The 25,452-nt window shown below is 37.8% G+C and overlaps 1 protein-coding gene across 14 annotated transcripts in view; it reads right to left on the bottom strand.

Moving 5' to 3' along the window:
• The window catches only part of TFEC (transcription factor EC), a 789,619-nt gene that overhangs the window by 78,629 nt on the left and 685,538 nt on the right, over positions 1-25,452 (bottom strand). The window contains exon 1 of one of the 14 annotated variants that reach the window (XM_060414732.1): positions 17,224-17,367. The exons of 12 other annotated variants lie outside the window; for them this stretch is intronic. The gene's annotated coding sequence lies outside the window, so the exon portion shown is untranslated. Of the gene's footprint in view, positions 1-17,223; positions 17,368-25,452 lie in introns of those variants that run through there. One more of the 14 variants, XM_042248572.2, reaches the window with a different exon arrangement.

The raw sequence follows: 25,452 nt of genomic DNA, 5'->3' as shown, positions 1-25,452 counted from the left end.
GCTTTGATAGAAATTATGTTTTTTTCAGAAGTTCCATTATTTGGAGTTACAAAAATGAAACAGCTTAAAACATCCAATTATTTATTTAATGTGTTTCAAATGTAGTTAAGCTCTCATAATCTAATAGAGAGATGTGGATCTTTTTAAAAAGTAGAGATGCATGTGTTGATATGCTATAAAAATGCTTACATTCATTAATAAGATAACAGAGGGAATGTACTTAATGGGTCAATTGAAGAATTTTTTTAAATTAGAAATACACAAATTCCTACAAGTACGAGAGGCTAAAGAAGTTGGTCAAGAAGAGGGAAACAAAGCATTATTCTGGTTGTAGAAAATATAATCACTGGAGAATCACAAATGCAAACTATATGTGTTTACGGTTTTTTTTAATTTCTATTCCTATTTTTAGACTAGAATAGGTGCAGGAAAATTCTGTTTATTGAGAGAATGATGGAAACCCATGAGCAAGCCCGGCCAATACTACAGACAAAAAGTCAGATATTCTCTGACACAGCAGAAGATGATTAAGAATATCTGATACCTGAGGTCTATTTTAAATTCCAAGGTTTAGATCAGTCTTGGATGGTTTCACCTATATAAATCAATAAATATTAAGTTAAAAATGAAAACTAACAAATTGTTATGCGGCCCTATTTGTGTTTGTATTTAAAATCTCCTGGTAGGTAGTAGAGCTGTGGAGTAATACAGCCCAGGCAAGCAGTTCTGGCTAGAAGGGCTCTCTACGTTCCCATGAGGAGGCATTCTTATTCTCACGTGAAGTGAAATGAAGTGAAGTGAAACCGCTCAGTCGTGTCCAACTCTTTGCAACCCCGTGGATTGTAGCCTACCAGGCTCCTCTGTCCATGGAATTTTCCAGGCAAGAGTACTGGAGTGGGTTGCCACATGAATTACCCCAATTTACATTTCATTGTGCCACACTATAGCCTTTTCACTTAGTCCTCAGATGAGTTTCAGATCCTATCTAGTGGATAGCAACAGGAAGGGTATTTTGTGGGAGAAAATTTTAGAAAAAATTGGTTGGGTGGCTGTACAAAAAAACAAAAACTGTGAAGGATTTCATCAACCCTGTGATTCTCTGTCTATGATATTGTCCACTTTTATCATATATTCTTAAATATTGGCACAAATGATATAAAAACTTTTAAACATAATTCATATTTATGCAAATATATATGATAGCCTCTTTAAAAAGTTACCTTTTTACAGAGAAATCATAAGATGATTATAAAAGCCATCAGCTAATTCTTTCAACATTCACTCAGCAATGAGAGCGTGCTCTTTGTTAAAGCTAGTCCCAAGGGAAAATCATTCCTTTCCAGAAAGCAGGTCTGTGACCTATGTGTCACCATCCACCTGGAGACCACTTATCTTAACTGAGGGCACAGAACCTGGGAGGAGATGAAGCACCTTCTGGGTACTGGGCTTTTGAAATTCAAAACTAAAATGTGGTGGCAAACAGCGCACAAGCAATTGTCTCAATAACAAGGCATTTTATCATCATTAATTTGACTCGCCAGAAAAAAAAACAATCAGGCATGACTATCTGCAAAAACAGAAACAGAAACATACTCAGCAAGAAAAATATTTATTTTATACATATTTACTATTTGGTCATAGTAAATAAAAACACTTATACTACCACCACACACACACGCAAGCATGTATATACACACAGGAAAAAAGCAAGACAGACAATCTCATTCACTACAACATGAGAGTCCTTATTTAATTTTGCTAATTTTGTACTAAGGTTGAGTTTAATAAATGAAGTAAAAGCTTGGATTTCATGAGTAATAGGTAACTATTAATTATGTTCCCAGTAGCAAAGGTATATAAGAAGAAATCTATTTTGGGGAGCTTATGAATCTACTACCTCCTAGATACCTACTCGTAAAAGCCATATGACATTTGTTAATATTCTGTAGCAAAGATTAATAACTCATTTCTTCAAATCTTACTTTCTTCACAGCAGTCTTTGGATATGATATACCCATAAATCTCATCTTGACTAAACCTAAAATTATACAGTCGAGCTTGTCTGATTGAGATATAACTACTGAACAAAGTAGGCCAGGTTCATCAAAAGTTTTACTTAGATTTCTAAATAGCTGTCAGCATATTTCAGCTGAACATTATATAATCCAAAGCTATTTAATGGATAATAATATAATATGTGATTGTAACATATTTTTTCACTCCCAATCATTTGAATTTGGATAATTCCAATGGTGTGTCTTTAGAAGAGGCCCACACTTAAGAGACTTTAAAGAAGCATGAATATTATTAAGCAGAGTTTTCCTAATTCAATAGTATTCTAGCAGGAAAAATGCTTGCACTCCACAAGCCCTCATATTTTTACTGTAAAGTGTTAGTTTCCCTAACAACTCCATCTAGCTCCACCTATACTTGCATTGATTTACTTTTGGTTACCATCTCAGGAAAATTACATTTTGTATCCCAGCTGGCACTAGTGGTAAAGAATCCTCCTGCCAACGCAAGAGACATAAGAGACTCAGGTTCAGTCCTTGAGTACAGAAGATCCCCTGGAGGAGGCAATGGCAACCCACTTCAGTGCTGCTGCCTGGAGAACACAAATGGACAGAGAAGCCTGGAGAGCTAAGTCCATAGGGTTGCAATGAGTTGGAAATGACTGAAGCGACTCAGCAGGCACACATGCATACATCTTTAAAAGAATTAGAACAAATGCCAGAAAGGACTGTGGTCTGTCTGTTTTTTAAGAATATGTGTTTTTAGAAACTGAGAGCAATAAGTATCAACTAAGAATCACATCAGACACTGACCACTTCCCACTGACTTCAAAATGCCGCAACAGCCACACACACACATTAAAGTCGCCTTGCAATATCATCACTAACTGAAACACGTTAATATGAAAAATGCAGATAAGTTAGGTGATAATGCTTTAAAATATATATAACATTGCATTTACAGGCTTAGCATTCATTAATTCTACAAATATTTGAGTGCCTACTACACATCAGGTTTTACACTACTGTGATAAGCTCTGGGGATGTAATTATGAACAAAATAGGTACAACCTAGTATTCAGAGTTCACAGTCTACTACAAGAGATAGATAATTAAAATATAATCATAACACAATGTGATAAACCCTATGAAAGTAAAAGGTGTCACAAAATCAAGCAGAAAGGACTAGATAAAATGGGAATAAATCATTCAAATGATAGTTCCTGCTATTAATTCCACTGATTCATTCACTTAATAAATATGTATATGCCTATATAGAGAGCCGATTGTGTGGGAACAATGGTGAAGTTTATGAACAGGTGGAAGATACAGATTTTACTCTGTACTTTCAAGTATTACAAGTGAGGGACAGGAGAGATACACATGACTATGATCCTGTAGAAAAAGATCATCTAAACAGAAGTTAGGGACAATTTCCCTAAAGAAGGGATGGTAGGGTTGGATCTGGAGGATGAGTAAGGAGGAAGGAGAGGAAGAGTATAGGAAAAAAAAATTCCGTGGAGATAGAGAAGCATGTGCGGAGACCCTGGTGGGAAGAAATAAGATGAGAAAAATGCACTGGAAGGAGATAACACGACTAGATCAGAGTGTGCTATAATGCTGGGAAGGTCAGGAGGGCCAGTTCATCAATTCATGTGGCTTTTTCAGTATACAGAGATATCTTATTTCCTTTCCCACAAGAATGACGGCAGTAACAGTTACATGGGATGAATTTTAGAGGGACAAAATATGAGAATCTAGAAGAGAAAAAAGGGCTGCTTGAATTAGGGTCATGTGATAAGGGTTGTCAGTCACATGGAAACAAATATATGGAGTCAAGAGATGTTTAGAAATGGATTAAGAAATAACATCTGAGGTTCTGACTTAAGTGACTGAATAGATAGTGATGCTCTTCACGGAGAAGACTGGGTATGTTGAGGGCAACAAAGAATCATAAGTTTAGTTTGGAACACACTGAGTTTGTGATGTTTTGAAGGTACCCGAGAAGGTATGTGAAGTATACAGCTGCATATATGGGTCTGGAATTCAGAGGTAAGGTATGGGTTGTGAATAAAGTTTACAAAACATTTATGCTTAAGTGATAACCAAGATGATCTTTGCAGGATGTACAGAAGAGAAGATAAAAGACAGCCTAGTGTCAAAGATGGTAAACTCTCAAGTTCTAATTACACATAGGGAAATCTATTCTGATTCTAAACTTTTATTTTTCCCCTGGGTTCCATTAATTTCTTATTCACATTTTGCAAAATGCTTACTTGAAGTTTTTGTGTGTTACATTGTCAGGTAAATCCTCTTTAACAAAATAGTTGTTAGTTTGCCCTATTTCCAAAAGTACGCATTCGACCTCTTGATGTAGATACAGAGCTCCTTTCCTAGCCCAGTAGCACTGCAACTCTAACATTCTCAGTCTCCCATCTCTTAACTACAATTCCGAAATCCAAAACGTGCTAAAAGTGGGAGTTTTTTTAGTTTAAGTTTGGCACAAACTAATTTGGTGGCAAAATCAAACCTGAAATGAAACAAGGCTATAACCCTTCTTTAGCCCTCTAATAGTAGATACCCATATGCACAGTTGAAGGTACAGTAGTGTTTGATTATGGGATGCTGTTTTGGATTCTGGAGGCTGTGGTGAAATATAGTGTCATAAATAAATACTCAGTTGGGCCTCTGCAATTATTTTCTAAAATTTCAGTACAATATTTAACTATTTTATTTTCAGAAATTACAGTGTATCATAAATTCAAATTAAGCATATTCTCTCTTGGAGAAATAATAGGTAGGGAAATGTTCTTTCCAATTCAATAAACCAACTGAATAAATGAAAGATGTATTCTTCCCTTATTAGGAAAGAATTGTTCAGTTATAAAATTTTATTTTGATACCATTAGACATTTAGGTTTAGTGTTTATGGCTATATTTAAGTAAGTCAATACTCCAGTTTATATTCTTTTTAGAAGTTTCTCATACAATTAAATTTTTTCATGTAAATGTGAAAATATACAAATTAATTATTTAAGCTAGATTCACTAAAATAAGTTTTAAATTCTGAAAAAAACACATTTATCCAAATTCATTAAGGCCTAAACATTGATATACATTAATAAAGCTACTATAAAACAAAAGACATTTTTCTTCAGAAATCAGCCATTGTGTTTAGATGAAGCTTTATACTTCACAGTTACTTTCAACTTAAAGCTCTCATGTAATGCTTAAATGTACTATTTTTCATCCTCTGTATAGTGATATTTTGATATCATTTTCATTATGAAATTGTGAATATTCTTTCAAGGATGCAGAAAATAAACCAGAAACAAGACTGATTTCTTTAAAAGGTTGTATTTCAAATATCTTGGAATGTCATCAATTCATTTTTTAAAAAACATTTTACATGTTCTAAAATAGATCCAAAGTTATAAATAGAAATATCTGGAACAAAAATCCAAACTTCCCTATAATACTTGTTATCTCTTGTATCATTCTGCTACAATGCATTATATTTTTTTTATTTTTAGTATATGTTAATGGTACAATTTGGGATAACATCAATATATTGCCAACTTATGCAGACCTTACAAAAGAAATTCACAAGCCACTTAGTTTTTTAGATTAATTTAAAATAAATAAATGTATTTTTATAAGAATAAAAGGACCATAAATGCTTATTTCTAAAAAAAATATATTAAATAATGCAGACTGGTTTATATTGTCTTAGGCTTGAAAACTTTTTATATCCCTTATCTACTTTATGAGTTGATATATGGTCATCAATTAATGAAGTCATTTTATCATAATAAAATGTCATCATTAGAACTGCAGTATTCCAGCTTAACCATTTTCTAAAGAATATGATTGGGGCATTTTAGGTTGTTAAATATTAAAATAATCTAATTGAAAATGAGACTTTAAAATTATTCATTATGATTGACAAATGGCAGAAAATGGCTCTGTTTCATAAGTACATTTCATCATTCAACTTTTGCAGATACTACTAGTATTTCTGGAGGGGGGAAAAAAGTAAAATTTATCTTATATTTGTTTTACCTAACTAGTACATAGAATTATTTTTGACTCTCTGGTTTAAAGGCACCTGTTACTACATTATTTACATAAAACAAATTCCCCAAGTAAATGTGTTCTCATGTATGAAAGACCTTCAAACAAAGTTGTAGTTTTATTTTCTGTTTGTCACTGAAGAACAGTTCTCCTTTAGAATCAAAAAAAATATAATTCCAACTTAAATTTTTTTGTTATAGTAAGTATATAGCCACGAAATACTAATTTGTTGAGAAGACTGATCATAGGACCTCATGGACTAGTTGAAAGCTGCAGAATGCAAAATAATAGTAGCCACAGTCACAAGTTGAATCAGACAAGTTGAATCAAACCAACAATTTGATTAAAGACCTTTATCTTGATGAAAGTGAAAGAGGAGAGTGAGCTTAAAACTCAACATTCAGAAAAAATAAGATCATGGCATCTGGTCCCATCACTTCATGGCACATAGATGGGGAAACAATGGAAACAGTGAGAAACTTTATTTTCCTGGGCTCCAAAACCACTGCAGAAGGTGACTGTAGCCATCAAATTAAAAGACACTTGCTCCTTGAAAGAAAAGCTATGACCAACCTAGACAGCATATTAAAAATCAGAGACATTACTGTGCCTACAAAGGTCCCTCTAGCTATGGCTTTTCCAGTACTAATGTACAGGTGTGAGAGTTGTACTTTAAAGAAAGCTAAGCACAGAAGAATTGATGCTTTTGAACTGTGGTGCTGGAGAAGACTCTTGAGAGTCCCTTGGACTGCAAGAAAATCCAACCAGTCCATCCTAAAGGAGATCAGCCCTGGGTGTTCATTGGAAGGACTGATGCTGAAGCTGAAACTCCAATACTTTGGCCACTTGATGCAAAGAACTGACTCACTGGAAAAGACCCTGATGCTGGGAAAGATTGAAGGTGGGAGGAGAAGGGGACAACAGAGGATGAAATTGTTGGATGGCATCACGGACTCAATGGACAAGAGTTTGAGTAATCTCTGGGAGTTGGTGATGTACAGGGAAGCCTGGCATGCTGCAGTCCTTGGAGTTGCAAAAAGTCGGACATAACTGAGCAACTGAACTGATCCTCATTTTATGGATAAAGAAACTGAAGCTCAAACAGGTTATCAGACTCGCTCACAATCACAGGGCAGAAAAATGAATTTGACTTCACATCTTTTGATTATAAGGAGGGTATTTTTTCAATTACATGGGTTTTTTTATTATCAGCATACAAAGATAGTAAAACTTCACCCCCAGCATTAGAAAAAAATGTTTCCCATATTTGTATATGAATCAGTAGACTCTACTCTCTAAAGGAAAATCTGCTGGAGTTGCTTCCTCACGATTAGTTGAGTTGTCTTGATTCACTTTTCTGTTCAGTTCAGTTGCTCAGTCGTGTCCGACTCTTTGCCACCCCATGAATTGCAGCACACCAGGCCTCCCTGTCCATCACCAACTCCCGGAGTTCACTAAAACTCACGTCCATCAAGTCGGTAATACCATCCAGCCATCTCATCCTCTGTCGCCCCCTTTTCCTCCTGCCCCCAATCCCTCCCAGCATCAGAGTTTTTTCCAATAAGTCAACTCTTCGCATGAGGTGGACAAAGTATTGGAGTTTCAGCTTTAGCATCATTCTTTCCAAAGAACACCCAGGGCTGATCTCCTTTTGAATGGACTGGATGGATCTCCTTGCAGTCCAAGGGACTCTCAAGAGTCTTCTCCAAAACCACAGTTCAAAAGCCTCAATTCTTCGGCGCTCAGCTTTCTTCACAGTCCAACTCTCACATCCATACCTACCACTGGAAAAACCACAGCCTTGACTAGATGAATCTTTGTTGGCAAAGTAATGTCTCTGCTTTTGAATATGCTATCTAGGTTGATCACAATTTTCCTTCCAAGGAGTAAGTGTCTTTTAATTTCATGACTGCAATCACCATCTGCAGTGATTTTTGAGCCTCCAAAAATAAAGTCAGCCACTGTTTCCACTGTTTCCCCATCTATTTCCCATGAAGTGATGGGACCGGATGCCATGATCTTCGTTTTCTGAACGTTGAGCTTTAAGCCAACTTTTTCACTCTCCTCTTTCACTTTCATCAAGAGGCTTTTTAGTTCTTCTTCACTTTCTGCCATAAGAGTGGTGTCATCTGCATATCTGAAGTTATTGAGATTTCTCCCGGCAATCTTGATTCCAGTTTGTGCTTCTTCCAGCCCAGCGTTTCTCATGATGTATTCTGCATAGATGTTAAATAAGCAGGGTGACGATATACAGCCTTGACATACTCCTTTTCCTATTTGGAACCAGTCTGTTGTTCCAAGTCCACTTTTAACTGTTGCTTCCTGACCTGCATATAAGTTTCTCAAGAGGCAGGTCAGATGGTCTGGTATTCCCATCTCTTTCAGAATTTTCGACAGTTTATTGTGATCCACACAGTCAAAGGTTTTGGCATAGTCAATAAAACAGAAATAGATGTTTTATGGAACTCTCTTGATTTTTTGATGATCCAGCAAATGTTGGCAATTTGATCTTTGGTTCCTCTGCCTTTTTAAAAACCAGATTGAACACCTGGAAGTTCATGGTTCATGTATTGCTGAAACCTGGCTTGGAGAATTTTGAGCACTACTTTACTAGCATGTGGGATGAGTGCAATTGTGCAGTAGTGAGCATATTTTTGGCATTGCCTTTCTTTGGGATTGGAATGAAAACTGACCTTTTCCAGTCCTGTGGCCACTGCTGAGTTTTCCAAATTTGCTGGCATATTGAGTGTAGCACTTTCACAGCATCATCTTTCTTGATTTGAAATAGCTCAACTGAAATTCCATTACCTCCACTAGCTTTGTTCATAGTGATGCTTCCTAAGGCCCACTTGACCCTGTACTGTAAGATGTGTCTGGCTCTAGGTGAGTGATCATTATGGTTATCTAGGTCATTAAGATCTCTTCTGTATAGTTCTGTGTATTCTTGCCACCTCTTCTTAATACCTTCTGCTTCTGTTAGGTCCATACCATTTCTTCCTTTATTGCGCCCATCTTTGCATGAAATGTTCCCTTGGTATCTCTAATTTTCTTGAAGAGATCTCTAGTCATTCCCATTCTATTGTTTTCCTCTATTTCTTTGCATTGATCTCTGAAGAAGGCTTTCTTATCTCTCCTTGCTATTTTTTGGAACTCTGCATTCAAATGGGTATATCTCTCCTTTTCTCCTTTGCTTTTCACTTCTCTTCTTTTCACAGCTATTTGTAAGGCTTTCTCAGGCAGCCATTTTGCTTTTTGCATTTCTTTTTCTTTCGGATGGTCTTGATCCCTGTCTCCTGTACATTGTCATGAACCTCCGTCCATAGTTCCTCCGGCACTCTTTCTATCAGATCTAGTCCCTTAAATCTATCTACCCTTATGGTAGAAAGTGAAGAACTAAAGAACCTCTTGATGAAAGTGGAATAGGAGAGTGAAAAAGTTGACTTAAAGCTCAACATTCAGAAAACTAAGATTATGGCATCTGGTCCCATCACTTCATGGGAAATAGATGGGGAAACAATGGGAACAGTGGCTGACTATTTTTTTGAGCTCCAAAATCACTGCATACGGTGATTGTAGCCATGAAATTAAAAGACTCTTACTCCTTGGAAGGAAAGTTATGACCAACCTAGACAGAATATTAAAAAGCAGAGACATTACTTTGCCAACAAATGTCCATCTAGGCAAGGCTATGGCTTTTCCAGTAGTCATGTATGGTTGTGAGAGTTGGACTATAAAGAAAGCTGAGTGCCGAAGAATTGATGCTTTTGAACTGTGGTGTTGGAGAAGAGTCTTGAGAGTCCCTTGGACTGCAAAGAGATCCAACCAATCCATCCTAAAGGAAATCAGTCCTGGCTGTTCATTGGAAAGACTGATGTTGAAGCTGAAGCTGCAATATTTTGGCCACTTAATGCGAAGAGCTGACTCATTTGAAAAGACTCTGATGTTGGGAAAGATTGAGGGCAGGAGGAGAAGGGGATGACAGAGGATGAGATGGTTAGATGGCATCACTGACTCAATGAATATGAGTTTGAGTGAACTCTGGGAGTTGGTGACGAATAGGGAGGCCTGGCCTGCTGCTGTTCATGGGATCTCAAAGAGTCGGTACTGAGCTACTGAACTGAACTGAACTGATCAGAGGGCAGACAGACTGAAAACCACAATCACAGGAAACTAACCAATCTAATCACATGGACCACAACCTTGTCTACCTCAATGAAACTATGAGCCATGCCGTGCAGGGCCACCCAAGATGCACAGGTCATGGTGGAGAGTTCTGACAAAATATGGCCCACTGGAGAAAGGAATGGCAAAACACTTCAGTATTCTTGCTTTGAGAACCCCACGAACAGTATGAAAAGGCAAAACAATAGGATGCTGAAAGATGATCTTCCCAGGTTGGTAGGTGCCCAATACGCTGCTGGAGATCAGTGGAGAAATAACTCCAGAAAGAATGAAGAGATGGAGCCAAAGCAAAAATAACACCCAGTTGTGGATGTGACTGGTGATAGAAGAAAGGTCCAATGCTGTAAAGAGCAATATTGCATAGGAACCTGGCATGTTAGGTCCATGAATCAAGGCAAATTGGAAGTGGTCAAATAGGAGATGGCAAGAGTGAATGTCGACATTTTAGGGATCAGCCAACTAAAATGGACTGGAATGGGTGAATTTAACTCAGATGACCATTATATCTACTACTGTGGGCAAGAATCCCTTAGAAGAAATGGAGTAGCCCTTATAGTCAACAAAAGAGTCCAAAATGCAGTACTTGGATGCAATCTCAAAAATGACAGAATGATCTCTCTTCATTTCCAAGGCAAATCATTCAATACCAAGGTAATCCAAGTCTATGTCCCAACCAGTAATGCTGAAAAAGCTGAAGTTGAATGATTCTATGAAGACCTACAAGACCTTTTAGGACTAACACCCAAAAAGATGTCCTTTTCATTATAGGGGACTAGAATGCAAAAGTAGGAAGTCAAGAAACACCTGGAGTAATAGGCAAATTTGGCCTTGGAATACAGAATGAAGCAGAGCAAAAGCTAGTAGAGTTTTGCCAAGAGAACGCACTGGTCATAGCAAACACCCTCTTCCAACAACACATGAGAAGACTCCACACATGAACATCACCAGATGGTCAACACCAAAATCAGATTGATTATATTCTTTGTAGCCAAAGATGGAGAAACTCTATACAGTCAGCAAAAACAAGACCAAGAGCTGACTGTGGCTCAGATCATGAACTCCCCAAATCTAATATGTTTAATTAACCTCTCAATGTCATTAAAATGTTCCAATAGCAGAAGATATAAAAGCAAAATGTTGCATTCCTACCCCCTTCCTCCCCTCCTTTCTTTATTCCTCAATGTGATCTGAATATAGTATGTGTGCATGATAAGTCGCTTTAATATACATGAGAACAGGTGAAAATAGAAAACTAGGCAGAAGTTACCTCATAAAAAGGAACAAACACCACCCTGAGCTTTGTACTGACAGCCCCGATGTGCCATACTGGACTTTTAGCAGGCTAGTAAGATGATCAATTAGTATTCCATAAAAATCCCTTAGGCAATAATATGGAGACTGTATTATTGAAAGACCAGGACACAGGAGAACAATTGGGAGTTTTTAGTAATATTCCAGGAGAGGAGACTAGAGGGCCCAAGTTATGGCAATAGAATTTGATATTTTAAAGATAGGTCAAATACTATCCATAATACAGAGGATAAAATTTTAAAAATATGTACAGGATTTCTTATTGATAATACGTGTGGTGAAGGAGAAGGAAGATTCACCTTGATGCTTCACCTATAATGCTTCCATTTGAAATGAGAAATTGTGCAGAAGATGGCACTTGTCAAAATAAAGCATAAACATGGAGGCAAACAATTCGAAGGAAAGATGATAACTTCAGTGTTAGACATAATGAAATCAGAGTCACAGTAAAGTGTCCAAGAGGAAGGCCTAGCTAACAGCTAGACGTGTTCATTTACAGAAACAGACTCGGTGGCCATCTCAGAATAAATCACTGAATCGGGCTTTTACTTAAAATCACACCAAACAAAGAATTAGAATTAAAAAGACAGAAGCCAGATAAAGGACCCTGAGGAACATGTAATGGGCAGGAAAGACTAAAGAAATCTCAAGGATAATGAAAATTAGGGTAGAATCATATAACAAAGCCAAAGTAGGATAGAATTTCAAGGAAAATAGGTGGTTAATAGAGTCAAATGCTACAGGGATGACTGAACAGAAAGAGCAGGAGACATTGCTATTTACCACTGATCTTATTTAATAAAGGCATGTGAGATAGCACCTTCGTCCAGAACATTCACAAAACATTTCCATGAAAAAAAGTAGATCTTTTTTAGGAGTGCTGAAGAGAAGCACGTGAATGTCTTTCAAACAATAACAGGATATTTCAAATTCTCAAAATATATATATATTAAGGTGTTCAACCAATATAAACCAGACTTCAAAAAAATTTGCTTACAGTAGACAATAACCTCATTATGTTCTCCCATAAAATCCCACATGATAATGTGAAAATAAATCATTATGTCCTTCCATATAGTGTTGTTTTTGTCTTGCCCAAACCTGGGAGCTCATTTCAAAGTAAATTTCCTAAAGGAACATAAGATAGATAAAAGGGGGCTTGCTTTTAAAAAGCAGCTCAAATAACGTTAACCAGATTATCTTGCCTCTCTTCAAAGATTTGTTTGGTGTTTTGTATTTTTCTGTCTCTCATAAATTCTTAGAAGGGCTACTATTAGTGGCAAGGTCAACTTTCCCTTACGACAAGTCCCTAATGACTGAATTGGTAACTTGATACCTGAGAAGTCTTTTGCTGCCATACATCTATCACCAACTCTTCAGAGGAGGAAGAGAATATAATGCTTTACTAGGACTTGGCCAAGTTAGGGGAGAGTTTCAATCTTATTGAATTCTATATTGCATAGGGGAAATATGATTGTTTTGTAGCCTATAAATATATTGCCTGTGCAAGTGGCTGTGCAAGTGCAAGACATCTCACTCTAGAAACTCAAATGCTGCAATGTGTCACTTTCAAACTTCTCTCACTGGTCCCAGGAAAATATGTACAGATTTCAAATAAAGTTATTTAAAGTAGATTCTGGTGTACAGACACCCACGTACTCCAAAGTTAAATTTTCCAGTTAAACTGTCTCCAGTCAATCTGACCACTTCAAAATGACAGGCAAGCCAGTCAAATAAGCAGTCATAGTGGGCCAAAAATCTGTCAAAATGGTTTGCTTAACTGGTGATTACTTTTTGACTGACTTGAGCAGTCAAGTTAATCAAAACAGTCAAACCAGCTTTCCCCTGTGAACACAGTCTTAGCTCTTCCTGTGTTAGCAAGTGTGCCCTGTTTATATATTTGAAGAGTTTTATCAAGCTACGTTGTTTAAGAGAAACAAGTCAAAACAGTTGTGAGTAACCAGTTTGACAATTAGGGTTCTCCTCAGAGTTGGACCCCAACATCAGCACTGGGGAAACAGGCTCATGGGCCTGCTGAGGGCTCCAGCGGGTGGCAAGGGCAGGGGCAGACAAGGGAAAAGCACCGTGGCAGCAGGAAGAAGCCATATGCCCAGCTCCTGACATTTCTTGGTTAGAGGACTGAGATGTGTTCTGACAGGGGAATGGGCTGGTTGCACCTTTTGAAATTAAATAAAAACACTTAGAAAGAATCCAAGGCAGGGTTTGGTGACATAGGTATCACTATTGACAACAGTTTTTGATTCTTGGTGTAAGTAGTTATTTCTGTCGGATGAAAGATAGGCTTTAAGAATCTCCTAAAGAATCTGCCTACAATGCAAGAGACTCAAGTTCATTCCCTGGGCTGGGAAGATCTCCTGGAGAAGGGAATGGCAACCCACTAGAGTATTCTTGCCTGGAGAATTCCATGGGCAGAAGAGCCTAGAGAGCTATAGTCCATGGGGTTGCAAAGGGTCGGACATGACTGAATGACTAACATACACACACAAGAAGCTCCTTAATTTAAAAATGAGGGTGAGGGTTATTTTTTTTCATCTTGCACAAATGACAACCATGAACTGCAGTCTGATGTCTCCAAAGCAGTGTTAGAGGAGCTTTTAGGATTAGAAGTTTTGGAATCAGCCTACCTAATTTCAAAACTGCTGATAAGTTGTATGCCTTAGAGGATCTGTTCTTATCTATACACTGGGCACAGTGTGCTGTGCTTAGTCACTCAGTGGTGTCCGACTCTTTGCAACCCCATGGACTATAGCCCACCAGGCTTCGCTGTCCATGGGATTCTCCAGGCAAGAATAATGGAGTGAGTTGCCACGTCCTCCTCCAGGGGATCTTCCCAACCCAGGGATCGAACCCAGGTCTCCTGCATTGCAGGCAGATTCTTTACCTTCTGAGCCACCAGGGAAGCTCAATCAATTTCCAGAATCATTCTGATTACTAAATGACTTAATGTGACTAAAGCACTTTCAATGGGGGAAGGTAAGGAGAATTTGTTGTAGAGAAGCATCTGAACAGAAGATGGTCCAGCTCAAGTTCACCATAACTGTGAAAGCATCTTATTCAAATAAAGGATTTTTATAAAGTACTAGACTTCTTTTAGTACTTTAATGGACTTCCCAGTTAGTTCAGCTGGTAAAGAATCTATCTGCAATTCAGGAGACCCTGGTTAGATTCTTGGGTCAGGAAGATACCCTGGAGAAGGGATAGGCTACCCACTTCAGTATTCTTGGACTTCCCTGGTGGCTCAGCTGGTAAAGAATCCATCTGCAACGTGAGAGACCTGGGTTCAGTCCCTGGGTTGGGAAGATCCCCTGGAGGAGGATATAGCAACCTGCTCCAGTATTCTTATCTGGAGAATCCCCACGGATAGAGGAGCCTGGAGAGCTATAGTCCACGGGGTCGCAAAGAATCAGACATGACTGACTGACTAAGTACACAGCAGACTTCTTCTATACTAGGGCTTTACTTTTTTTAAAGTCATTTCCCAATTAATAGTTTTATCATTTAAAATCATTATAATTCCTAATAATAATGTTAATAAGTATATGGCTAAAGCCTCTAGGTCCCCATTCTATGTGGGCATTGAGCTGGGTGATTTACCTCTACTTTCTCACTTAATAATCCTGAAACACACTGGGGTGTATCAGGTTTACACATGAAGAAATTGAATTTCAGTCAAATTACATGACCTGTCTGAGATCACACAGCTAGTTATGACAAAGCTGGCTTTCAAACCTAGTCATTTTGCTTTAAAACCTATGCTCATTCTAATAGAACATGTTTCTAAGAACCTATAGTATAATAAATATCTCATTAGTAATTACATATTTCTGGTTCTTCTGGAAAAGAAGAGTAGCTGATATTGTGGGTTTGGGACTTCCTAGAAAGAAACATTTGTCTCTTGGACCTCTGAAGTAAACCAGAAATCAAACGAGTCAATCCTGAATAAAGTCAACCCTGAATGTTCATTGGAAGTACTGATGCTGAAGCTGAAGCTCCAGTACTTTGGCCACCTGTTGTGAAGAGCTGACTCATTAGAAAAGGCACTGATCTTGGGTAAGGTTGAAGGCAAAAGGAGAAGAGGGCAACAGAAGATGAGATAGTTAGAGAGCATCACTGATTCAGTGGACATGAATTTGAGTAAACTCTGGGAAATGGTGGAAGACAGGGAAGCCTGGCATGCTACAGTCCATGAGGTTGCAAAGAGTTGGACATGACTTAGCAACTAAACAACAAAAACAGAGGAATCAGAAGATTGAACACTGACCTGGCATGTCCAGATCTCATGTTCCCCCCACTTTCTACACTGTCACTTTGAGTTCCAAATATAAAAAAAAAAAAAATTTAACTGTCTGGAAGACAAAACATAGATTCCAAGAGTTAGAGCTAGAAAGGATTTTAAAGATTCATTAAGTAAGAAAATAGGAGGTAGAAGATCTCATTAATTGAAGATGGCTCAAGAATCAATTAATTGCCTGAAAACTAAGCAAGTCTATGTAATCAAAACTATTTCATGGCATATTCTTGGGTAATTTTTCTGTCATTGATAGAAATAGTAACCTCAGAGAATAATGTACAAAAAGTCTAAACTCTGAAGGAGCATGAATGAATGATATGTCTGGGGAAAGCCCAGCCTTTCAGCTAAAACTCAACATACAGATTGTAATCCAACATACAGGATTAACATCTCAGGAGACTTGCCCTAGGTCATTTCATCTCTCTGTGATGCCTTATTCTCTAGATGGAAATAAAAACAGTGAACTCTCTTAAATGTGCCCTATGGTCTGATTAAAGATTGAAAAGGTCTCTAAAAATCCACAGCACTCCCAGGGAAAAATGCTAAATATCATTATAGTTATTACACCAAATGCCATAATTCGGTCTCCTCAGATTCCCTTTTTATGTAGATTCCATCAAACTCTGACTTTTGACTTTTTGCCTCTCTGACCAAATCTCCAATGACAAAGCAAAGGGAAATGTTGAGGCAATTAGTGGGAAATGGAAGCAATTAATTCCCTCTTTTAGTGGAAACCTGGCCTCTGCGAACCAGTTTAACCAAAAATAATCAATGACCTTTCTCTGACCAAACTGAAACATATCTACTTGATATTTGTCACTGGTTATCCATCTACTGCTTCAACATTAATGAGTCTCTTCACTTTGCACCTTTCTTTTATGAAATAGAGCCATCTATTCTGGTCCCTTGTTACCTCTACAACTGGTATTTTTGCAAATTTAATGCAGTCAAAGACCTCATTATCCATGTTTAAGCCTAGAAACCACTTGTAAAATAGCTGTGATTTCTGATTTCCCCCAATCTTTGTCCTTTGAACTGTTTCCCCTTCTCTGCTATAAAGATCAGAACTTGTTCAAAATGAGTAAAGTAGAACAACAAAGATAAAGTTTAAATTTTAAAGTTCCCCAGAAAACACTATAGCATTTACTTAGGGAAGATCCCCTGGAGAAGGGAATGGCTACCCACTCCAGTATTCTTGCTTAGTGAATCCCATGGACATTGGAGCCTGGTGGACTACAGTCCATGGGGTTGCAAAGAATCAGAGATAACTGAGCAACTAACACACACAAAACCCATACAGAATTAAATTCAGGTCGCTGCCCCATCACTTACCCACTGGTCCCTTTGGGAAAGTTACCTATCCTTCAGAAGCCTCACTATTCTCAGCAATGGAGAGAGGGGGACTTGCCATAAAACCATGTCAGGCTCAAATAAGGTGATAAAGTCTTTAGTATATGATGAAAGCTCAGTGGATGATAACTCTAGGGAAGAGAAGAGATGATTTCATGTACAATATCTGATGTTGATACTCACTAAAACTCCTACAATGACTGAACACAAGCAGAAGTATCATAGTTAATATTCTACTTTCTTTTATCCCTCAGAAGAGGTCTTAATATTTGAGCTTATGCATTTATTTTATAAATTCTTTCCTTCTTCTAGCATCAGTTCAGTTCAGTTCAGTCGCTCAGTCATGTCCGACTCTTTGTAACCCCATGAATTGCAGCACGCCAGGCCTCCCTGTCCATCACCAACTCCCAGAGTTCACTCAGACTCACGTCCATCGAGTCAGTGATGCCATCCAGCCATCTCATCCTCTGTCGTCCCTTTCTCCTCCTGCCCCCAATCCCTCCCAACATCAGAGTCTTTTCCAATGAGTCAACTCTTCGCATGAGGTGGCCAAAGTACTGGAGTTTCAGCTTCAGCATCAGTCCTTCCAAAGAAATCCCAAGGCTGATCTCATTCAGAATGGATTGGTTGGATCTCCTTGCAGTTCAAGGGACTCTCTAGAGTCTTCTCCAACACCACAGTTCAAAAGCATCAATTCTTCGGTGCTCAGCCTTCTTCACAGACCAACTCTCACATCCATACATGATCACTGGAAAAAGCATAGCCTTGACTAGAGGGACCTTAGTCGGCAAAGTAATGTCTCTGCTTTTGAATATGCTATCTAGGTTGGTCATAACTTTTCTTCCAAGGAGTAAGCGTCTCTTAATTTCATGGCTGCAGTCACCATCCGCAGTGATTTTGGAGCCCAGAAAAATGAAGTCTGACACTGTTTCCACTGTCTCCACATCTATTTCCCATGAAGTGATGGGACCAGATGCCATGATCTTCGTTTTCTGAATGTTGAGCTTTAAGCCAACTTTTTCACTCTCCACTTTCACTTTCATCAAGAGGCTTTTTAGTTTCTCTTCACTTTCTGCCATAAGGGTGGTGTCATCTGCTTATCTGATGTTATTGATATTTCTCCTGGCAATCTTAATTCCAGCTTGTGTTTCTTCCAGTCCAGCGTTTCTCATGTTGTACTCTGCATATAAGTTAAATAAGCAGGGTGACAATATTATGGGATATTTTACTTGTTATGTTGTCCTTGTTGCTGTTTGTTTTGTCTTTGGAAAATACATCTTGGGGGCGGTCCTAAGATGGCAGAGGAATAGGATGAGGAGACCACTTTCTCCCTGACAAATTCATCAAAAGAACATTTCAATGCTGAGTAAATTCCACAAAACAACTTCTGAATGCTGGCAGAGGACATCAGGCACCCAGAAAAGCAGCTCATTGTCTTCAAAAACAGGTAGGAAACCTTGACAAGCCACTGATACAACCCTACCCACATTGAGGAAACTCCATAATAAAGAGAACTCCACAATCTGCCAGAATACAGAAAGGCCACCCCAAACTCAGCACTATAACCATGATAAAGAGACAGAGGAATGCCCAGCAGCTAAAGGAATAGGATCAATGCCCACCAAACCAAACAAAAGAGGAAGAGATAGGGAATCTACCTGATAAAGAAATCCAAATAATGATAGTGAAAATGATCCAAAATCTTGAAATCAAAATGGAATCACAGATAATTAGCCTGGAGACAAGGATTGAGAAGATGCAAGAAAGGTTTAACAAGGACCTAGGAGAAATAAAAAAGAGTCAATATATAATGAATAATGCAATAAATGAGTTCAGAAACACTCTGGAGGCAACAAATAGTAGAATAACGGAGGCAGAAGATAGGATTAGTGAAATAGAAGATAGAATGGTAGAAATAAACAAATCAGAGAGAAAAAAAGAAAAACTAATTACAAGAAGTGAGGACAATCTCAGAGACCTCCAAGACAATATGAAACGCTCCAACATTCGAATTATAGGAGTCCCAGAAGAAGAAGACAAAAAGAAAGACCATGAGAAAATATTTAAGGAGATAATAGTTGAAAACTTCCCTAAAATGGGGAAGAAAATAATCACCCAAGTTCAAGAAACCCAGAGAGTCCCAAACAGGATAAACCCAAGGCAAAACACCCCAAGACACATATTAATCAAATTAACAAAGATCGAACACAAAGAACAAATATTAAAAGCAGCAAGGGAAAAACAACAAATAACACACAAGGGGATTCCCATAAGGATAACAGCCGATCTTTCAATAGAAACTCTTCAGGCCAAGAGGGAATGGCAGGACACACTTAAAGTGATGAAAGAAAATAACCTACAGCCCAGATTACTGTACCCAGCAAGGATCTCATTCAAATATGAAGGAGAAATCAAAAGCTTTACAGACAAGCAAAACTGAGAGAATTCAGCACCACCAAACCAGCTCTCCAACAATTGCTAAAGAATATTCTCTAGACAGGAAACACAAAAAGGGTGTATAAATCCGAACCCAAAACAATAAAGTAAATGGCAATGGGATCATACTTATCAATAATTACCTTAAACATAAATGGGTTGAATGCCCCAACCAAAAGACAAAGACTGGCTGAATAGATACAAAAACAAGACTCCTATATATGTTGTCTACAAAAGACCCACCTCAAAACAAGGGACACATACAGACTGAAAGTGAAAGGCTGGAAAAAGATATTCCATGCAAATAGAGACCAAAAGAAAGCAGGAGTAGCAATACTCATATCAGATAAAATAGACTTTAAAACAAAGGCTGTGAAAAGAGACAAAGAAGGACACTACATAATGATCAAAGGATCAATCCAAGAAGAAGATATAAAAATTATAAATATATATGCACCCAACATAGGAGCACTGCAATATGTAACACAAATGCTAACAAGTATGAAAAGGGAAATTAACAATAACACAATAATAGTGGGAGACTTTAATACCCCACTCACACCTATGGATAGATCAACTAAACAGAAAATTAACAAAGAAACATAAACTTTAAATGATACATTAGACCAGTTAGACCTAATTGATATCTATAGGACATTTCACCCCAAAACAATGAATTTCACCTTTATCTCAAGTGCACACAGAACCTTCTCCAGGATAGATCACATCTTGGGCCATAAATCTAGCCTTGATAAATTAAAAAAAAAAAAACTGAAATCATGCCAAGCATCTTTTCTGACCATAATGCAGTAAGATTAGATCTCAATTACAGGAGAAAAACTATTAAAAATTCCAACATATGGAGGCTGAACAACACGCTTCTGAATATCCAACAAATTTCAGAAGAAATCAAAAAATAAATCAAAATATGCATAGAAACGAATGAAAATGAAAACACAACAACCCAACATCTGTGCTGCTACTGCTACTGCTACTGCTGCTGCTAAGTCGCTTCAGTCGTGTCCGACTCTGTGCGACCCCATGCATGGCAGCCCACCAGGCTCCCTTGTCCCTGGGAGGCAAGAACATGGGAGTGGGTTGCCATTTCCTTCTCCAATGCGTGAAAGTGAAAAGTGAAAGTGAAGTCACTCAGTCCTGTCCAACTCTTAGTGACCCCATGGACTGAAGCCCACCATGCTCCTCCATCCATGGGATTTTCCAGGCAAGAGTACTGGAGTCAGGTGCCATTGCCTTCTCCATCCAAAACCTGTGGGACACTATAAAAGCAGTGCTAAGGGGAAAGTTCATAGCAATACAGGCATACCTCAAGAAACAAGGAAAAAGTCAAATAAACCTAACTCTACACCTAAAGCAAGTAGAGAAGGAAGAAATGAAGAACCCCAGGGTTAGCAGAAGGAAAGAAATCTTAAAAATTAAGGCAGAAATAAATGAAAAAGAAACAAAAGAGACCATAGCAAAAATCAACAAAGCCAAAAGCTGGTTCTTTGAAAGGATAAATAAAATTGACAAACCATTAGCCAGACTCATCAAGAAACAAAGGGGAAAAAAATCAAATCAATAAAATTAGAAATGAAAATGGAGAGATCACAACAGACAACACAGAAATGCAAAGGATCATAAGAGACTACTATCAGCAGTTATATGCCAATAAAATGGACAACGTGGAAAAAATGGACAAATTCTTAGAAAAGTACAACTTTCCAAAACTGAACCAGGAAGAAATAGAAAATCTTAACAGACCCATCACAAGCACGGAAATTGAAACTGAAATCACAAATCTTCCAGCAAACAAAAGCCCAGGTCCAGACGGCTTCACAGCTGAATTCTGCCAAAAATTTAGAGAAGAGCTAACACGTATCCTACTCAAACTCTTCCAGAAAATTGCAGAGGAAGGTAAACTTCCAAACTCATTCTATGAGGCCATCACCCTAATACCAAAACCTGACAAAGATGCCACAAAAAAAGAAAACTACAGGCCAATATCGCTGATGAACATAGATGCAAAAATCCTTAACAAAATTCTAGCAATCAGAATCCAACAACACATTAAAAAGATCATATACCATGACCAAGTGGGCTCTATCCAAGGGATGCAAGGATTCTTCAATATCCATAAATCAATCAATGTAATTCACCACATTAACAAATTGAAAAATAAAAGCCATATGATTATCTCAATAGATGCAGAGAAAGCCTTTGACAAAATTCAACATCCATTTATGATAAAAACTCTCCAGAAAGCAGGAATAGAAGGAACATACCTCAACATAATAAAAGCTATATATGACAAACCCACAGCAAACATTATCCTCAATGGTGAAAATTTGAAAGCATATCCCCTAAAGTCAGGAACAAGACAAAGGTGCCCACTTTCACCGCCACTATTCAACATAGTTCTGGAAGTTTTGGCCACAGCAATCAGAGCAGAAAAAGAAATAAAAGGAATCCAAATTGGAAAAGAAGAAGTAAAACTCTCACTGTTTGCAGATGACATGATCCTCTACATAGAAAACCCTAAAGACTCCACCAGAAAATTACTAGAGCTAATCAATGAATATAGTAAAGTCGCAGGACGTAAAATCAACACACAGAAATCCCTTGCATTCCTATACACTAATAATGAGAAAGTAGTAAAAGAAAGAGGAAACAATTCCATTCACCATTGCAACGAAAAGAATAAAATACTTAGGAATATATCTACCTAAGGAAACTAAAGACCTATATATAGCAAGCTATAAAACACTGGTGAAAGAAATAAAAGAGGACATTAATAGATGGAGAAATATACCATGTTCATGGATCAGAAGAATCAATATAGTGAAAATGAGTATACTACCCAAAGCAATCTATAGATTCAATGCAATCCCTATCAAGCTACCAATGGTATTTTTCACAGAACTAGAAGAAATAATTTCACAATTTGTATGGAAATACAAAAAACCTCAAATAGCCAAAGCAATCTTGAGAAAGAAGAATGAAACTGGAGGAATCAATCTGCCTGACTTCAGGCTCTACTACAAAGCCACAGTCATCAAGACAGTATGGTACTGGCACAAAGACAGAAACATAGATCAATGGAACAAAATAGAAAGCCCAGAGATAAATCTACACACCTATGGATACCTTATCTTAAACAAAGGAAGGAAGAATATACAATGGATTAAAGACAATCTCTTTAACAAGTGGTGCTGGGAAAACTGGTCGACCACTTGAAAAAGAATGAAACTAGAACACTTTCTAACACCATACACAAAAATAAACTCAAAATGGATTAAGGATCTAAACGTAAGACCAGAAACTATAAAACTCCTAGAGGAGAACATAGGCAAAACACTCTCTGACATAAATCACAGCAGGATCCTCTATGACCCACCTCCCAGAATACTGGAAATAAAAGCAAAAATTAAAAAATGGGATCTAATTAAAATTAAAAGCTTCTGCACAACAAAGGAAAATATAAGTAAGGTGAAAAGACAGCCTCTGGAATGGGAGAAAATAATAGCAAATGAAGCAACTGACAAACAACTAATCTCAAAAATATACAAGCAACTCCTGCAGCTCAATTCCAGAAAAATAAATGACACAATCAAAAAATGGGCCAAAGAAATAAACAGACATTTCTCCAAAGAAGACATACAAATGTCTAACAAACACATGAAAAGATGCTCAACATCACTCATTATCAGAGAAATGCAAATCAAGACCACAATGAGGTACCATTTCACACCATTCAGAATAGCTGCTATTCAAAAGTTTACAAGCAATAAATGCTGGACAGAGTGTGGAGAAAAGGGAACCCTCTTACACTCTTGGTGGGAATGCAAACTAGTACAGCCACTATGGAGAACAGTGTGGAGATTCCTTAAAAAACTGGAAATAGATCTGCCTTATGACCCAGCAATCCCACTGCTGGGCATACACACTGAGGAAATCAGAATTGAAAGAGACACGTGTACCCCAATGTTCATCACAGCACTGTTTATAATAGCCAGGACATGGAAGCAACCTAGATGTCCACCAGCAGATGAATGAATAAGAAAGCTGTGGTACATATACACAATGGAGTACTACTCAGCCATTAAAAGGAATACATTTGAATCAGTTCTAATGAGGTGGATGAAACTGGAGCCTATTCTACAGAGTGAAGTAAGCCAGAAAGAAAAACACCAATACAGTATACTAACACATATATATGGAATTTAGAAAGATGGTAACGATAACCCTGTATGCGAGACAGCAAGAGAAACAGTTGTATAGAACAGACTTTTGGACTCTGAGGGAGAGGGAGAGGGTGGGATGATTTGGGAGAATGGCATTGAAACATGTATAATATCATGTAAGAAATGAATTGCCAGTCTAAGTTCGATGCAGGATGCCAGATGCTTGGGGCTGGTGCACTGGGATGACCCAGAGAGATGGTATGGGAAGGGAGGTGGGAGAGGGGTTCAGGATTGGGAACTCATGTACACCCGTGGCGGGTTCATGTTGATGTATGGCAAAACCAATACAGTATTGTAAAATTAAACAAAAAGAAAGAAAAACAAAAAAAAAAGAAAATACATCTTAAGTAATCGGTTAAAGGTTGTGTTATATATTTCACTGGGTATGTTCAGGGGGTTGAATCTAAATAAATTTAGATACTACTTAGTGAAGGGTCTCCTTCTGAAACAAACAGAAATGAGAATGAACTGACAATATATTTTTGGAAAATACGGAAAAGAAGATATGACCTATGACGGAAAGCCAAATTATGCGGAGTTGCTTTGTTCTCTATTTTGTTTTGCTCTGAGAGCTCTGTCCTAAAGCAGAGTCCTCCAAGGCTGTTTTCATAGGAGAGGATATATGAGATAGTAATCCCTGGTTATGTTTTGTGCTCTATAAATCTGTCATAAATGTGAGATTAGGGATCCCATAGGGAGAAGCAGGCAAGTCCTTCCTTTGGGTTGTGACCTAGATTTCCAATCTTAGAGCTCTCATGACCAATCTAAGTTTGATATCCCTGGAATAAATTCAGAACTATCTCTCAAGCATGGGAGATTTAAACTTTAACACCACCAGACCCCTCTTCCTTCACACTCAAGCTCAGCCTCAGCCCTTCATTCACCCTCCATGCTACATATTAATTCAATTTAAAACATTCAGCAAACACTCCCCCCTCCCAGACGCACAGACTTATTCAAAGTCACATGGCAAGTTAGTAGCAAGCTAAAACTGCTGAACGTCTGACTTCCTATTTTACAGTGTGTTCTATCAGCTCTAAACCAAGCAACCACAAAGAAATCACTGAATCATTTGCAAATATTTGCTTGGCCCACTGTTTGGGAGCTAATTCATGTTCAGTTTAAGTGGTTACTTCCACAGTGGAAAATGACAGTTCATCACCTTTGATTTTCTTATGAAGTAAGTTCTATCATATTTTTAGTGAAGATTTTGTCTTCTGTTCTTGCCAGAGGTACAATCAACCACTTTACAAAGTATTACCTACATACTTGTCCTTGCTGGCTTAAAATACAAGAGGACGCTATAAACAAAATCTAAAACTTATGACTTTGGTCTTTCGTCCCACCAATCCATGTTCCAAATGGCCAGAAATAACCTTGCTTAAAACACAATCAGATCAAGTTACTCTTGTTAAAATCATATAACCCTTAAAAGCATAGCTCTTATGATCTGCCCCTACATTAATTCTCCAGCTCTTCTTTATGTTATTCCCCACAATGATTCCAAGCTCTAATCAAAGACCCCTGAATATCC

This window comes from Ovis aries, chromosome 4 (genome assembly GCF_016772045.2).
Source record: "Ovis aries strain OAR_USU_Benz2616 breed Rambouillet chromosome 4, ARS-UI_Ramb_v3.0, whole genome shotgun sequence".
NCBI lineage: Eukaryota > Metazoa > Chordata > Mammalia > Artiodactyla > Bovidae > Ovis > Ovis aries.
The sequence above is the reverse complement of the archived record's forward strand: the minus strand, read 5'-3'. Positions and strand labels throughout refer to the sequence as shown.